This window comes from Rhinopithecus roxellana, chromosome 5 (assembly GCF_007565055.1).
Source record: "Rhinopithecus roxellana isolate Shanxi Qingling chromosome 5, ASM756505v1, whole genome shotgun sequence".
In the NCBI taxonomy this organism is placed as follows: Eukaryota; Metazoa; Chordata; class Mammalia; order Primates; family Cercopithecidae; genus Rhinopithecus; species Rhinopithecus roxellana.
This window is the reverse complement of record NC_044553.1, coordinates 137,791,063-137,808,075: the sequence shown is the minus strand read 5'-3', so window position 1 is coordinate 137,808,075 and position 17,013 is coordinate 137,791,063. Positions and strand designations below refer to the sequence as shown.

Below are 17,013 nucleotides of genomic sequence, written 5' to 3'. Positions count from 1 at the left end.
GAGGGTCCGCGGCTTCATTCTTGAAGTCAACAAGACCAAGAACTCACCAATTCCGGACACACTATCTGGCTTGCTAGTCCTCCTCAACTTCCAGTACTTCTGAATCGTTGTGTATAATTTGACCAACATTAAATCTTTTTAAATGATGTGTGTCTCTTTGGTTAGTTTTAACACAGTTATAGGTCATAAACCATTTTTACCTTATCTTTCTCACTTAACATGTACTGTAAGCAATTTCTATAATATTTTACTTCTATCTTTTTAGCAACTGAGCCCTAAAGTCTGTCCATGTGTATGGACTGGTCTGTTCCTCCTTCACTTTTTAAAAGATAGAAAAATATAGTTACTACTAGTTGAAACTACATCCTGAATTTGACTTTCCAGAAGATGATGCATTACATCATGAAATGGCCGGGTCTTTCCCCAGCAGCAGCAGTCCAACAAACTAACAGCTGACGATGCCCAAGTAGAAAACCTCATACTCTAGAAGGGTCTACATCATGTCCCACTGGCAAGTTGCTCTCTTCACGCAGTGAATTAATTTACACTATTGTCAGGCATTGGCAGCTATCTGTCCAGAACTTGCAGCATAAAGGGTACCTGGGCAATGTATTTGTCTTTAACTCTACAGAGGCTTTCATAAATGGGTGAACAATTAAACAAATGATTTCAGTATAAAAACTATCATCTCTTTGCCCTGCTTCTTAAGGAAGGTGACATGGAAAGGGCTAGTGTGCCTCCTAAAAAACGGCATGAGTCTTTTGGGAAAAACTCACTTAACTCTATTTAGAAGTAGTTTAAATTGCTAAATCAACCAACACAAATATTGATAAAGCACCTGTAAGTATGAAATATTACACTAGGCAGTGCAGGAGATACCAGGAACATGAGAAATACTTTCTGATCTTCCTATTTAAATAAAATGACATAGGTTTAGTAGCTAGTGCTGTGGCTTTCACGTAGTAGCCAGTCAACAAATGCTAGTTTCTCTCCTGTCTTTCTTTCTTCATCCTTTCCCTTAAGGATTTTACAACTCAGTTGCAGGAAAAGGCCATAAACATGCAAACTGTTAAATACCACAACAAAATTTAAATAACCATATGAGGAATTTCACATGTTAATTATCTAATACCACCACTTGACATTTATTAAGTGCTTCATAGTACTTCCTAACATGTAATGAACCCAGGTAACAATGTTTCTTTAAAAGGAAACTGTTAAAGGCTACTGTCTGCTTTGTTTTTTCTTTATTTTGTTTTGATTTTTCCTTTCTCTTAGTATCAGAATGCTGACTCAATCAGTTAGACCATATCCATATCATTATTATACTATACGTGACTCTATTTGCACATCTTTTTCTTCATTATTATACTTTAAGTTCTGGGATACATGTACAGAACGTGCAGGTTGGTTACATAGGTATGCACGTGCCATGGTAGTTTGCTGCACCCATCAACCTGTCATCTATATTAGGTATTTCTCCTAATGTTATCCCTCCCCTAACCTCCTACCCCTAGACAGGCCCTCGTGTGTGATGTTCCCCTCCCTGTGTCCATGTTTTCTCATTGTTCAACTCCCACTGATGAGTGAGAACACGTGGTGTTTGGTTTTCTGTTTTTGTGTTAGTCTGCTGAGAAAATCAGTTCAAAAATCTCTCTACAAACTCCAGGAAGTTAGATACTATATCTGGCATATTTGTTTTGGTATTCTTAAAGCTAATAAAGTGTCTGGTATACAGTATATGTACAATCAATATGTGATGACTGTATAAATTAATGAAATCCACACAGTAAAGGGAAAAATTGCACATTTTACTCTACGTAGTGATAAATAGGGATCAATAAGGGATGCCTAGTAAATAATCAGTCTCTATTACTTCCTCATTGAAGATATAATGATAATCCCTAATGAGTGTTGTCACAGTTAATTTGCTTTTTTCTTCCTAGTTGCATGTGGTAGAATTCCTCTTCTTGATTCAAAATCTTATTATTCCTCTTACTCTGACGGTGACTCAAATACCAATCTATCAATTTGTTTATTCTCCAGACTTCAACAGGCTCTAGAAGTTGTTGACATGCCATTGTAGGGCTCTAATCTCATGCCCTGCATCTAGGTTTTCTCCGAAAGAATATATATTCTGGTTTTGTGACTGTGGTAAGGAGCCCTTAACCTCTTTTGGTGGAATAAGCCACTTCTGGTTTAGAGTGTAGACTGATAATGGTTTTCCCATTTGGACATCCTTGGGACAGCAATCATTACCGGTCACTCTTTTGAATTTAGTGTCCTATGGTGGACACTTTCTTACGCGAACTCACCATAATGAGTCACAGTGAAGGAGACCTAGGGGTTAAACTGTGTGATTAAATACACTATGAAAAATGATCAGGAACCTAGAATTCAAGTCTTCGGATTTGCAGTTCAATTTTTATTTCAACATGATGCATTACTGCTCTTTGAGGGATGGAGTCAATAAACATTACAGATCGAGAGGAGAGGAAGATCATTTTGAGCTGAAGTATACAGAACGTTTTGAAGCATATGGGTCTTAGAATTGGGTCTTGAAGTTTAAGGCCTAAATTGGAAATGGCTCATCAATAAACACTTTTTTTTCAGTGCACCCCATGACAGACTTACATAAAGGTTTTTTTGTTTTTTTTTTTTTTTTTTTTTTTTTTTTAAGTATATGTAGAAAAAAAAAAATCAACAAATAGGAACAGGTGTTTTTCAGTTTACATGTCTTTGGAATTGTGTCTCATTTCTATTTGGCATTTTAATTCGTTAACATATTGCCCCATGACAGAGAATACTAGAAGCGCCCCAGGCTGACTGGACCACAGCCATTGCCAGGCCGGCTGGCAGCTAACCTAGCACCAGCAAAAATTCATCAGCATCACCTTCCTTCCTATCCTTACTAACAACAAGTCTCTGCTTATCTCTACTAAAAATGGTGACACAGTGAAACTGAGGGGCAGCAGAAGCCTTCCTGTACTTCAGTTTAAGTGAAGAAGGAAGATGACATTTCACAACACCAGAGAAATCAATTCCCCATCTCCAAGAACCTTGCCAAGTTCTGTAACTTTCCTAATCCTTTCTCCCTCCACTAATTCCATTCCTCGTTTGTCCCCAGTCCAAATCTAATCCCAAAATTTCACAGCATTAGGTAGATATGAGGAAAGATAAAACAAATCATAAGCTTACCCTAAGGCCACCAAATTCTCAAACTCTCCCCTTTCCCATTATTTGCTTCAGAATCATTATATCAGTTGTACAAAATCGTGAACCATGCTCTTTCCAGAATCCTCATTACTTTTAGCAATGATTTTAAAGCAAATGTCAAGATAAAAAACAGGCACTATGTTGAAAAGAAAAAGCTCAAAAACTCCAGGGATCTTTATCAAGAAAATCAGATGTTGACAGCTTTATAATATATAGTCAGAGTGGTTCCATGAGGAAAAAAAAAATTATAGGATCATAAAGCCCTAGTCTACTATGAAAAACATTTGGTGGCCAGGCACGGTGATGGCTCACATCCATAATCTCAGCACTTTTGGGAGACTGAGGCCGGTGGATCACTTCAGTCTAGTTCTAGAGCAGCCTGGGCAACATAGTGAGACCCCGTCTTGACAAAATTTAGCCAGCATGGTGGCATATGCCTGTAGTTCCAGCTACTCAGGAGGCTAAGGTGGGAGGATGGCTTGAGCCCAAGACGGGAGAAGGGAAGTTGCAGTGAGCCAAGACTGCACCACTGCACTCCAGCCTGGGCAACAGAGTGAAATCCTGTCTCAAAAAAAAAAAAAAAAAAAAAAATTATAGATTAGCATTTAAATATGTGACTCAAATAGCTATTTTCTCTTTGGTCCTGAAAATGTTTATTCCCTCTGCTTTAATTATCTAAATTCCCTTTTCCCACCAGAAAAGATGTGTTCTTAGGGGGGAAAGAAAGAAAGAAATATCTAAGTTACAAGCAAATACTGAATTTCTCTGCTTTCCCTGTGAGAGTTGGTGGCTTCTTATGTTATGTTTTTGCCAAAATAACTAGCATGTTGCATCTGGAACTATACAGTGTCTTCCTGTCTCTCTGGGGTTTAAATTCTACACATCACTGAATATTTCTTTAATTGTTTCCAAGCGTTAGAAGAGTGATTCATAGGCCAAGAGAAAGGTTCTATTTAACACCTGTGTTTTCACTGAAAAGATTATTTCTTTACAATTGGCTGGTACACTCAACTTTTTATATCAATGATATTAGAAAATACAATTACAAATCTGCAATGTTTGTAAAAGTTGCTTTCTAAATTCTATTGTGTCCATTACCTACATAGACAGTTTTCCAATATTTTTGACTCCAAAGTCCAAAAATAGATACATTTTATTGTGACACAGGACAAATACAAATACCCACAAGTGTATACAAATGCAAATATGCATGCACACATACACATAGGAACACATTCATGTGTAACTTACACAGAAGTTTCATTAACAATATTTACCCAATTTATAAAGCAAAACTTGCCTGTCAAAATGGATTACTTACAGCAGTGTAAGCTGTCATATACATCTGTTAATATACTGCCTCTGCTAAGATCCCCTTCCTCACTGTTTTCTCCTAGTTAAATCCTCTGAATGCATCCACACTATTCTTCCTTTTTTTTTTTTTTTTTTTTTTTTTTTTGAGACTGAGTCTTGCTCTGTCTCCCAGCCTGGAGTGCAGTGGCACAAACTCGACTCACTGCAAGCTCTGCCTCCCGGGTTCACACTATTTTCCTGCCTCAGTCTCCCGAGTAGCTGGGACTACAGGTATCTGCCACCACGCCCGGCTAATTTTTCTGTATTTTTAGTAGAGATGGGGTTTCACCGTGTTAGCCAGGATGGTCTCGATCTCCTAACCTCATGATCCGCCCATCTTGGCCTCCCAAAGTTCTGGAATTACAGGCATGAGCCACCGAGCCCCACCTGTCCACGCTATTCTTTTCTGCCACACTGCCTAGAACAGTGGACACCCATGTATTAGACTGTAATTATCTACAGAGTTCCTTGAAAACCGTGACTCTGGATTACACACCTTGACATCCTTAATAATCAGAATATTCTACGGCATGTAATAGATGCTTAACAAGTACCTGTGCACAAACCATTTATTAAAATTTCTAATATTAACAAAAATCAGTAAAACTGATGATCAATAAAAAGTTAAAAGCTATGAAAGAATCATAATACCTTATAAAATCTAGTTCATGCAGAGATTTACTAGTAACTGTGACTCTGAGATGGCCCACACTGATTGAAATGTGTCAGGTTACTGCTGCTGTTCCCACTTTTGCATGCTCAGATAATGCCAGCAGCTACTGGTAATTATATATACAGATAATGGTTTAAATAATCAGAAATATTTGCATGAATATAGTATATTTCAAATATCACCAGAAGACGGTGAATCTCACAGCCACTTCTAACTAGAAATTACTCTAAACCTTTTCTTTGTTGCAACTTTTTTTAAAGCAAAGAACCAGGGTTTATCTGCTTTATTTATTTATTTGGTTGGTTTGTTGTTTGTTCATTTATTTATTTATTTATTTTGGCCTTCATGGTAATTGAGCTTCCAGTGGGGAAGAAGAAGAGAGAAGACTGAAGAGGTGGACCAGTGGCACATTTCATCATGAAGATTTATCTGGAGGTAACAAAAAAGACATTTGTTAATTTCCCTCTTGAGTGGGTTTTTGGAGGCTTTCCAATCCTCAAACAAAGAGAGCCTCATTAGCTAATTCCAGAGAAAACAACTGCTTCAAAGCCACAGCCTGGCGTTCAAGCTCCTTCTACTTTGGAACTCGTGGAGCCCCTCCATCAGCCTGGCGTGATTAACCCACAAGAACTTGACAGTGTGCATCCTTGCACATACATACTGATCCATCATTTCAGGTAACAAAAGGCCATTTGTCTCCTGCTTTTTATTATAGCTGACAAGGCATGACAGTCTTGGCATGTGCAGGGTGTTGTACCAGTGATGGCCATCAAAACTATACAGTATCGGCCAGGCGCAGTGGCTCATGCCTATAATCCCAGCACTTTGGGAGGCTGAGGCGGGCAGCTCACCTGAAGTCAGGAGTTCAACAGCAACCTGGCCAACATGGCAAAACCCCGTCTCTACTAAAAATACAAAAATAAATTAGCTGGGCGTGGTGGCACACACCTGTAGTCCCAGCTACTTAGGAGGCTGAGGCAAGAGAATTGCTTGAACCTGGGAGGCGGAGGTTGCAGTGAGCCGACATCATGCCACTGTATTCCAGCCTGGGTGAAAGAGCAAGACTCTGTCTCAAAAAAAAAACAAAAAACAAAAAAAAGCAGTATCTTGACAGCATCTGCAAGGCCTCCAGGGCCCAGTAGAGCAAAATACGCCCAAGGCAGAATCCCATCCAAACCCTAGGACTCCTTCTCCCAGATTACTTAGTAGTACGTGGTAAGTCATCTGAGAAAAAAATAGTTTTATTAGAGTTTCTGATGAAAATTGTGTGTGATCACAGAACTCAACCTGACACAAGCCCAGGTACTGCTATGAAGTCAAAGGCCCTGGACAATTATCAAGGCTGACGTCAAGGTGACACAAAGAGAGCAGTGGCCTCAAGTCCTCCTGACATGCATATGTGTAGGTCATTCCTGCTAACATGGCTTATTAATGACACTTCAAAAAACTGCTGAGCCATTATCAGTGAATACAAGGAAAGACAGACGGTGTAGTTTCATACTAACTATAAATTGAACAATATTTTTATTTTTTACTTATTTTAATTTTGTTTGAGATGGAGTCTCACTCTGTCACCCAGGCTGGAGTGCAGTGGCTTGATCTCAGCTCTCTGCAGCCTCTGCCTCCTGGGTTCAAGCGATTCTCCTGCCTCAGTCTCTTGAGTACCTGGGATTACAGGCACCCACCACCACGTCCAGCTAATTTTTATATTTTTAGTGGAGACAGATATTCACTATGTTGGCCAGGCTAGTCTCAAATCCTAACCTGAAATGATCTGCCCGCCTTAGCCTCCCAAAGTGCTGAGATTATATGCATGAGCCACCACACCCAACCCTGAATGATGTTTTTAAAGAATAAAATGAAGAAAGAGCTTCTGCTCTGAGATACAACAACAATGGTAGCTTTTTATTTTCTTAGACAAAATGGCATTTGGTCAACTGGCTAAATTATGGTCTGAATTTAAACCTCACTTCCATTTTACTGGGGAGGTTTTGTGTGAATTAACTTTGGAGAGTAAGAGTAAAGTAGAAGGAAAAAAAGAAAAAAGTCCAGGAGCAGTGGCTCACGCCTGTAATCCTACCACTTTGGGAGGCCAAGGTGGGTGGATCATCTGAGGTCAGGAGTTCAAGACCAGCCTGGCCAACATGGTGAAACCCCATCTCTACTAAAAATAAAAAAATTAGCTGGGTGTGGTGGCAGGCACCTGTAGTCCCAGCCACTCAGGAGGCTGAGGCAGGAGAATTGCTTGAACCTAGGAGGTGGAGGTTGTAGTGAGCTGAGATCACGCCACTGCAATGCAGTCTGGGTGACAGTCTTTGTTGTCTGTCAATAAACAAACAAACAAACAAAAAACAACAAAGAAAAAACCCAAATAGAAAATTGGATTGTTCTGCAGTGGCTCACACTTGTAATCCCAGCACTTTGGGAACCAAGGCGGGCGGACCATGAGGTCAGGAGTTCCAGACCAACCTGGCCAACACAGTGAAACCCTGTCTCTACTAAAAATACAAAAAGAAGTATCTGGGTGTGGTGGCGGGAGCCTGTAATTCCAGCTACTTGGGAGGCTGAGGCAGGAGAATCGCTTGAACCTGGGAAGGGGAGTTTGCAATAAGCCAAGAGCATACCACTGCACTCCAGCCTGGGTGACAGAGCTAGACTCTGTCTCAAAATAATAATAATAATAATAATAATAATAATAATAATACAACATTGTTCTAAGAATTTTTCATATTTATTTATATTCCCACTCTTCCCTTCCTCTACAGCACACCTGTATGAAAAGAGATATCTCATGGGGCATAGTAAACTCTGGCAATTCATTTTCCTTTGGTTGTACCAAGTTTTCATTAACTGAAGAAATTTTCAACTAATTATCAAACTGAGATTTTTTTTTCAAACATTTATTGACTACCTTTTCTGTGTAAGGTACTAGTTAAACCAAAAGAGGACGAAGACTTGGGTCCTAAGCTCCCCCCAAAAAGGAAAAGAATGACAAGAACAAGGTCCGATTAGAATAAGTGCCATCAGATATGCATAAACTAGGTATTAAAGAATACAGGAAAAGGAATAAATATTTTGCTTCCTAGGATAAGAACATATGCACAAGTCATTAGACAATCCACGGTAGGACAGATAACCTGTTGAAGTAGAAGGAAAGACATAAATAAAGGCACAGAGGTCTATAAGGCCAGAAAATATGCAGGGACAGGGCAATAAGACATGTGTAATTCCAACTTGGGGCACAGGAGGCAATGAAGTAGATGAGGCTTGAAAGATGTATTAGCTAACAAATACCCCAGTAAAGAGATTGTGTGGGCATGTGCTTTCTTTCTTCCTTTCCCTCTGGCCAATGGAGTAAACTGACTGTCTTTTAATGAAACAAAGCTATCATTTTGTTTTAAAGAAAATAACTCCAGGGAACTTGTGGATAATAAATTGGAAAGGAGGCAGTTCAAAGGCAAGAGTAACAGTTCAGAAGTTACTGTAAAAGTTCCTGTAAGAAATGGAAGAGCTGAAAGAGAACTGGATTCCAGATTGCATTTAAGTCAGGTGTGGCTACTGGTTGATCTGTTGGGAGGTGAGAAATGAGTCAAGATTTGTCTCCAGAGGCTCCCAGGCTCCACACAGAGGAGGTGAGCAGCCCACTGGAATAAAGCTGAGTGAGCAGACTTGAGCCACGATCAAATGCAATTAGGGAATTGTAGCACAGACACTTGGCAGGTAGTTGGAAATATGGTTACAAGTTAAATTTGGAAATTGTTCAAGAATTATAAATAATGATTGATGCCAAAAAGATAAGATTATCTATGAAAAAGTATGTTTTAAAGAAAGTGATAGGAAAAAAAAGCACCTCTGTAATTTTCAAATATCTTCTAGTTCTAGGAGGAACTGGTTAGATCTTTTGGTAAGTATGTGTTTAAACAATGTCAGTTTTGTCTTTTGCTAATTTCAGCTTGTTAAGTTCCCATGTAACAGAAACTGTAGACAGGTAACTGTGAAAATCCCCCAAGAACTGGTCAAACCCCTCCAGCACATTCCATCTCACTACTGGGGCGCTATCAGGAGGGAGGATGGAACAGGTAGAAATAACTGAAGAGATGGGAAAGGATTCTTCAAAGAACGTAAGATGAAGAAACACTGTGCACTACATTAAAACTTTTTTTTTTTTTTTTTTTTTTTTTTGAGACGGAGTCTCGCTCTGTCCCCCAGGCTGGAGTGCAGTGGCCAGATCTCAGCTCACTACAAGCTCCGCCTCCCGGGTTTACGCCATTCTCCTGCCTCAGCCTCCCAAGTAGCTGGGACTACAGGCGCCCGCCACCTCGCCCGGCTAGTTTTTTGTATTTTTTAGTAGAGACGGGGCTTTCACCGTGTTAGCCCGGATGGTCTCGATCTCCTGACCTCGTGATCCACCCGTCTCGGCCTCCCAAAGTGCTGGGATTACAGGCTTGAGCCACCGCGCCCGGCCCACATTAAAACTTGTAACTGAGAAGAAAGAGTAGGGTGAGTATTTTTTAATTCAAAAGTAAGTGAGATGCAAAGAAACAATAACCACTGTCAATGAACTCAGGAGCAACTCTCTTGGAGCTATAAAACAGCTTTACAGCCTGCACAATCTTGTTAGGAGACAGCTCATTATGGCATAATTTCATATATACAACACATAATAACCACATGGTTGCTATGAAATTGTTAGCCTAGAACTGGGCTATTAATCCTGTTTGCATGACACCGGGCTTGTGAAAACAATCGACTGTGCTTATCTTTCTCGTTTTATGCAGAGGCAGGGTTCTTGCAGTAGCTGTGTAATATCTTACAGGCATGTTGTATTAAACTGATCAGTGTTTTAAATCAAAGAAAATTTAATACAGGTAATGAATTCAGACTTTTTATAAAAGTCTTGACTTCTGAATTGTCTTTCAAAAGAAGATAAATTCACAGTATTGGTCCATTGCTCCTGTGCTGTGATGACTGGCAGCAGCTGAGCAGTGGCTGCCCTCTTCGGTCTGGGTTCTCCTGGGTGCCACAGTCTCTAGCACTCTCTTCTGTCTCTTAGACAGAGAGGCCAAGAATTAGTGTCAGTCTTGCCTGAGCTATCATTTTCCTGATCTTAGGCCCACTGACTCGTTTATTTTATATGGCCCATGTAGTCAGTCATATGAGTTGTAACCTCTGCTTTAATGTTATGAACTGAAAGTGACTTCTAAGGTTACTTCAGAATGAAGACCGTGGTGATATGATGTCTAGATCTGCTCCCAGCAAGGGCACTGGCCATGTAGTCTGTTGCAGCAAACAGCATATACTCTGGAGAATGAGGGGTCAGCATGAAGCTTACAGCAAGGGGGGCTCGTTCAGGCACAAAGATGAAGGAACATAGTACCTTGGCAGTGAAGAGGGAGGAAGTTCAAATGAAAGTTAGGTAAGCTCGGGCTATGTGCTCAAAATGACAAGGAGCATGAAGGATATGTTTGTCAGGTAGAATTATAGTACAGGATAGAAAGAGTAGTTTTGTCTTTGTCATATAGATAGCTTGGAGAGTCTTGGACTCCCATCAGAAACAAGGCAACAGGCTGGGTGCGGTGGCTCATACCTGTAATCCCAGCACTTTGGGAAGCCTAGGCGGGCAGATCACGAGGCCAGGAGATGGAGACCACCCTGGCCAACTTGATGAAACCCCGTCTCTACTAAAAATATAAAAATTAACTGGGCATGGTGGCGTGTGCCTGTAATCTCAGCTACTCGGAAGGCAGAGGCAGGAGAATCGCTTGACCCACAGAGTCGGAGGTTGCAGTGAGCCAAGACTGCACCACTGCTCTCCAGCCTGGCAACAGAGTGAGACTCCATCTCAAAAAACAAAACATCCAATCCCTGATGAAGAGGATTGTTAAGAACACAGATATAAATAGACCCCAATCCCATTCATTGGACTTCCTTCCTTCCCTTTCTTCTTTCCTTTCATTCCTTCCTTCCATACCACCCCTTCCCTTCCCTTCCCTTCTCTTCCTTCCTTTTTCTTTCTTTCTGCACTTTCTTCTTTTCTGTCACTACCAAATGCTCTGGGCTCATCCTGTCTATTCCCTGCTCTGTGCTAGAATTAGCCATTTTTCCAAGAATGCCTCGTCCCTTTTATTAGAGAATGGCATTAGAAGCGAAAACCTGGGTGCTAGTACCCCTGGTATTTAGAGTTGCCAGGAGACTTGGAAATCTCTAGCTCACTCTCTCCCCACTCTTTTGGCATTCTCCTCCATAACTGAATTTGGAGAGTCTCTCTTACAGCTCCACTGATCTAACGCCGTTGGTCTCACATCTCTCCCCTGCTGAATCACCTTATGCTACCTCCTTTCTATTGCCTCTTAACCAGGACAGCATCCCTGTAGATTCTAGTATTTGACCTTAATATCTTATTTTGAGGTTTCATCTTCCTTTGAATTTTAACATTGTTATTTGTGCTGTGATACTTTCTCCTTCAGGCCCTGACCTTGAACCTTGAAGTATTCCTGTGGGTTTCAGGGATGAAAAACACTTTCTTCCATTCAGAGCCTATTCAGAGGACCTAAATAAATTTGACTGGCCATTGGAAACTCTCTAAGGAGCTCAGAGTTTAAAAATATATAAAAGATAGAATAAGGCTCACAAAAACAGGAAAGAACATAAAAGGGTGCATACTCTTATAAGTAGACATAGCAGCATGGTGTCATGCTAAAAGACCATGAACCCTGGAGCTAGATGCCTGCACTGAAACTTCAAACCTCAGCTCCTCCACCCTTCTAGTCCAATGTATATGCTCAAGCCCCTTAACTTCTAAGTTCAGTTTCTACATCACCAAAATAGAGATATTAATAATAGCCACCTCAGTAATTATTTATTTTTATTTAGTTTATTTATTTATTTTCAGATTGAATCTCACTCTGTTGCCTAGACTGGAGTGCAGTGACACAATCTTGGCTCACTACAACCTCTGCCTCCTAGGTTCAAGTGATTCCCCTCCCTCAGCCTCCCAGGTAGCTGGGATTACAGGCATGTAGCACCATGCCCTGGCTAATTTTTGTATTTTTGGTAAAGACAGAGTTTTGCCATGTTGGCCAGGCTGGTCTTGAACTCCTGACCGCAGGTGATCCACCCGTCTCAGCCTCCCAAAGTGCTGGGATTACGGGCGTGAGCCACTGAGCCTGGCCCACCTCAGTAACTATTGTTAGAGTTGACTGAGTAAATATATGTAAAGTGGTCAGAACAGTGCTTGGAACAGAGAAATCTCTAAATAAATATTCATTATTGTTGTTATTATTATTGTTAAAATAGATGGTATTAGGTAAATTGAGACTGGGATCAACTCAGTCTTGCATATAAGGCCAATAATAATTCATGAAGTAAGGTCTTGTTTTGCTTTGTTTTAGGTTAGGGAGTAACATTTATGATCTTCCTGAAGAACAGAGAAGGTTTAGGACTACTACTTAAAAGAGAAGATGTGATGCAACAGAGAAAGTAGAACTAGGTATGTTTAATTTCTTTCCTCACAAGAGAAATAGTCTCCACTCTAGAAGAATCACAACGCAGATGCTCATCAGGGAGATAAGCTCCAGATGGAAAAGAAGAGAATACAAGAGCAATTAGAATCTTCAAATGAGTTCAAGGATTAGAATCACATGAATGTCAACCTGAGATATAAAGGGGACCTATAGTTATGATTATGGCACCATTATTAGGAGTCTTTAAATAATTATGGAAAAAGAGTCAGAACTTGGAGGTTGGGAAATAATGGCCCAATTTTCAAAAGGGAGCTTGATACTGAATAGATATGTCAAAAAACATTTGAAAAGTTATCATAGGAGAGAAAGTTATAATTTATATGTTGATTTTAAAAGTGTAGAGTTAGGCTTGAGTGCAATGTAGAAGACAAACAGTGGTTAACTAAAAGAATTTTCTGAGAATTGGAGCTGTTCAAACATGAGAGTCTGCATTGTTTCCCATCCCAGGTCCACCTCTTCTAACCCATGTCTGAGCTATTTATCAGGGAAGCAGCATTTGATAATCTGGTCAAATTCGAAGTCATTCATTTGAACACCTTTTACTACTGGATGGAGTCATTGTACCTTCAAATGCACCAAGAGATGTGTTCTGTCTCTTCCAGCTTCCACATGATGTCAATCTTTCCTCTGCTTCTCCCCAAACCCACAACCCACTGGACAGAACCAGTCTTGATGGTGCTAAGAAATAGATTTTGAGGGAAGTAGAATAGATTGTGCTTAGGCTTCAAGCCTAAGTATAGACTGTTTCATAAGCTCTGCTTTGTGGATAATGGAGCTTCCACAACTTTAGTAACATGGCCCTTTGACATCCTTTCTGCATATTACTAGCTCCCTCAGGATCCCTGATGAGCAGAGTAAGATGCTGGAATTCCCAGTTTCTTGTATAAAATACGAGAAAATGGAGCCAAAATGTCACTTCAACCTCTGGTAGAAGACTGGGTGATTAGAGCACAAAATAGGTTATCTTCTCTCAGGAATGTTCAAGGGAAAGTTCCTGCCTTGGACAGGAAATGAGACTAAGATGTTCTTTGTAACAAACTGATAACCATGACCTGACTTTTTGAAGATGATATTGCACATAATGATCATATCTTGGCCCCCACACTGGATTTCTATCCCAAATCTTCTGCACCAATGATATTATACTGCAAAGAAGATAGTGAGTTTATCTGTCCTTGCAATATCTCTGTATCTATTCAAAGCACTTATTTATAAAATCTCACATTACCCTTTATTTCTCCTCCTCTAATCACTACACAATGATTTAAAAATTATCTCCCATGCTGTACTTTCTTGTTTGAGTATTCAAGTTTTAAAAGAAATTATTTGATGTTCATGCTGGGGTTGGAATGTGTAGAGAAGTGTTGGATAAAGAACCTTCCAATGGGCATCCTGGAATGCTTAACCCTTCACGTTAGAGTGCATTTTAGCATTCGTCTTTGGGTCTTGAGGTTAATCTGCCTGGTTTAATCTTTTCCTCTGCCTATATATTTTATATTCAAAGAAGACTGACTGCAAACACCATGTCTGGTTCATTTTTCCATTTTTTTCACAGATGCAAAAGACTGACTCAGGCTATGAATCAGTTACCTAAGTTCCAGGAAAGGGATATGTCTTCTAAGAAAAAGGATCACACTGACCTTCACTTTCAGCAAGTTGCCTCTAAGCATGAAGTGACCCTAAGATATAGGAAGATAAGAAGGTAATGGGTCAGGCTGAGACCAAGCATCCAAATGAGAAGTGAAGCCGGATGGGCTTCTGGGTGGGGTGGGGACTTGGACAACTTTTCTATCTAGCTAAAGGATTGTAAATGCACCAATCAGCACTCTGTGTCTAGCTAAATGTTTGTAAATGCACCAATCATCACTCTGTCAAAATGTGCCAATCAGCACTCTGTAAAACGGACCAATCAGCACTCTATAAAATGGACGAATCAGCAAGATGTGGGTGGGGCTAAATAAGGGAATAAAAGCAGGCCACCCTAGGCAGCAGTGGCCACGCCTCGGTTGGTCCTTTTTCACACTGTGGAAGGTTTGTTCTTTCCTTTGCAATAAATCTTGCTGCTGCTCACGCTTTGGGTCCACACTACCTTTATGACCTGTCACACTCACTACGAAGGTCTGCAGCTTCACTCGTGAAGTCAGTGAGACCACGAACCCACCAGAAGGAAGAAACTCTGGACACATCCGAACATCAGAACAAACTTGGGACACACCATCTTTAAGAACTGTAACACTCACCGTGAGGGTCTGTGGCTTCATTCTTGAAGTCAGCGAGACCAAGAACCCTCCAATTCTGGACACCCAAACTAAGAAATAAAGTTTGCATTTGGTAACAACAATAATAATATTACAAATGGGACATAAGACATATCTATAAAGGGAACTAAGGTTTCACTAATAACACTGCATCTAATATTTCTGTGAATCCCAAGTGATTACCCACATACTAAAAAGTAACCACCTAACCCTCTTGGTCTGTTGTGTAGTATAAGAAGGGATAAAGAGATAAATTTGTCCCTGGAGTGACATTTTCTTATGCAAACTAATGTAAATCACACATCTCAATGTTGAAAGCTTGTCTGACGAGCATTTCCAAAGCACAAAACAAATCTCATAACAGGTTAACTTGCACTGGGCTGACGCTGGCAAAGGACTTTTAGTACTTCAGAGAAGGCTGAATAATAGTTTTTCTGCTAGGAAAAAAATGTACCCAAATATAGTGGTGTATTAAGGGATTAGTGCTAGCTTAAAGTATTCTGTCTTCTCACAACCAGGGACAATCTTTTGATCTAATCTAAAAGGTAATCTAATTTTAATGCAAGTGGAAGAACTGAAAACCTGCACAGAGTGTAAAAAGAAGGACTAAGGTAGTAAAGAAAGAGAATCTTCCCTTTGCCAGGTAGGGGATCCATCTGATAAGCTGGTACATGCCTTAGACTTACTGCTGTATGTGTCCTAATAGTTATGACTCCATAAGTCACTAAGTAAAGATACACATTTAAAACTTGGGGATTGACACAGTGGGAGCATTGCTATCTTGGACAAGCACCGCCATTCTAAAGTTCCCCTTGATCAAAAACTGCCTAAATCGAAAGGGCATCAGCCTAATGGCTAAGGTCAGCGTGCCTAACGTCCCCGGCCAGAAACATTCCAAACATGAGATAAACCCCTCCCTGACCAGAGACAGGCCAGCCCCAAGATAACCTCCCTTCCAAACAGAAACATTCCAACCCTGCCTTAAATTTCTCCCCCACACAGAAACATTACAAGCCTGTGATAAAGTTCTCTTGCCCTAAAACCAATAAATACTCTTAGTCTATAAGACAGAGTGCTCCTGTCCAAAATTGACCAGAAGACCCTCTAAGGTTTATTCCCCCAAATAAACCTGTCTTTAACTGTTGAGCCGCTTTTTGTGTTTCTTTCCTGTTCCTTTAACACTTGCAGGGATCGCTTGGTTCAGAACACATTTTAGGGCCTGGTATATACTAGGCATTGTCATATTTCTTGATTCTTTTAGATTTCATTGATTTTAATATCTAAAACTTCCCTATTAGGTACCTTTTTCAGACAAAGCAAACTAAAATTTAGAAAAGTTGAGCAATTTCCCCAAGGTCATATTAGTATATATCTGGGAGAAAAACAATTTGAATTCACATCTTTCCAACTAAGCCAGGCTGCATCCTTAATGACCTTATTCACCTATCAGCTCACCTCTCCCCATAATGCATATTTTACAGATCAAAAAGGAGAGGAAGGAAAAAACTTTAAACCCATTGCTAGAAAGGCAATGTTACATACAAGGCAGAATGGCAAGCACAGGAGAAAGTATTAAAGAATATCATAAAAGGCCAAAAAAAAAAAAAATCCATCCCAAGATTAGTCCTCTTATATATTGGGAAAGAGGCCTTTCCCCCATGGCATGAACTATCAAGAAAACCGGCTGTCTTTAGATTTTCATAAATAAATCCTCAGCCTTGGATTGACATTTTCTTCATGAAGCCACAGAGAAATAATTGCTACATTTTTCAGAATGGTCTAGCTCAGCCCTGTCCAAGAGAAACATAATGTGAACTACATATCCAATTATGAATTTCCAAGGATTCACATTTAAAACAGTACAAAGAAATGTTAAATTAATTGTAATAATGTATTTTGTGTAGCCCAGTCTAATCAAAATAATTTCAACATCTAATATATATACAAATTGTGAGAGATAATTTATATCTTGATGTGAAGTCTTTACGAG

At 40.0% G+C, this 17,013-nt stretch overlaps 1 protein-coding gene and 1 long non-coding RNA gene across 10 annotated transcripts in view; one reads left to right on the top strand and one right to left on the bottom strand.

Moving 5' to 3' along the window:
- Nucleotides 1-17,013, bottom strand: part of NRXN3 (neurexin 3) — a 1,636,170-nt gene that overhangs the window by 250,341 nt on the left and 1,368,816 nt on the right. The gene's annotated exons all lie outside the window — the stretch shown is intronic.
- Nucleotides 5,544-14,756, top strand: LOC115897703. Its single transcript, XR_004057473.1, has 3 exons — nucleotides 5,544-5,677; nucleotides 12,634-12,731; nucleotides 14,321-14,756. It is a non-coding gene; the product is annotated as an uncharacterized LOC115897703 (long non-coding RNA).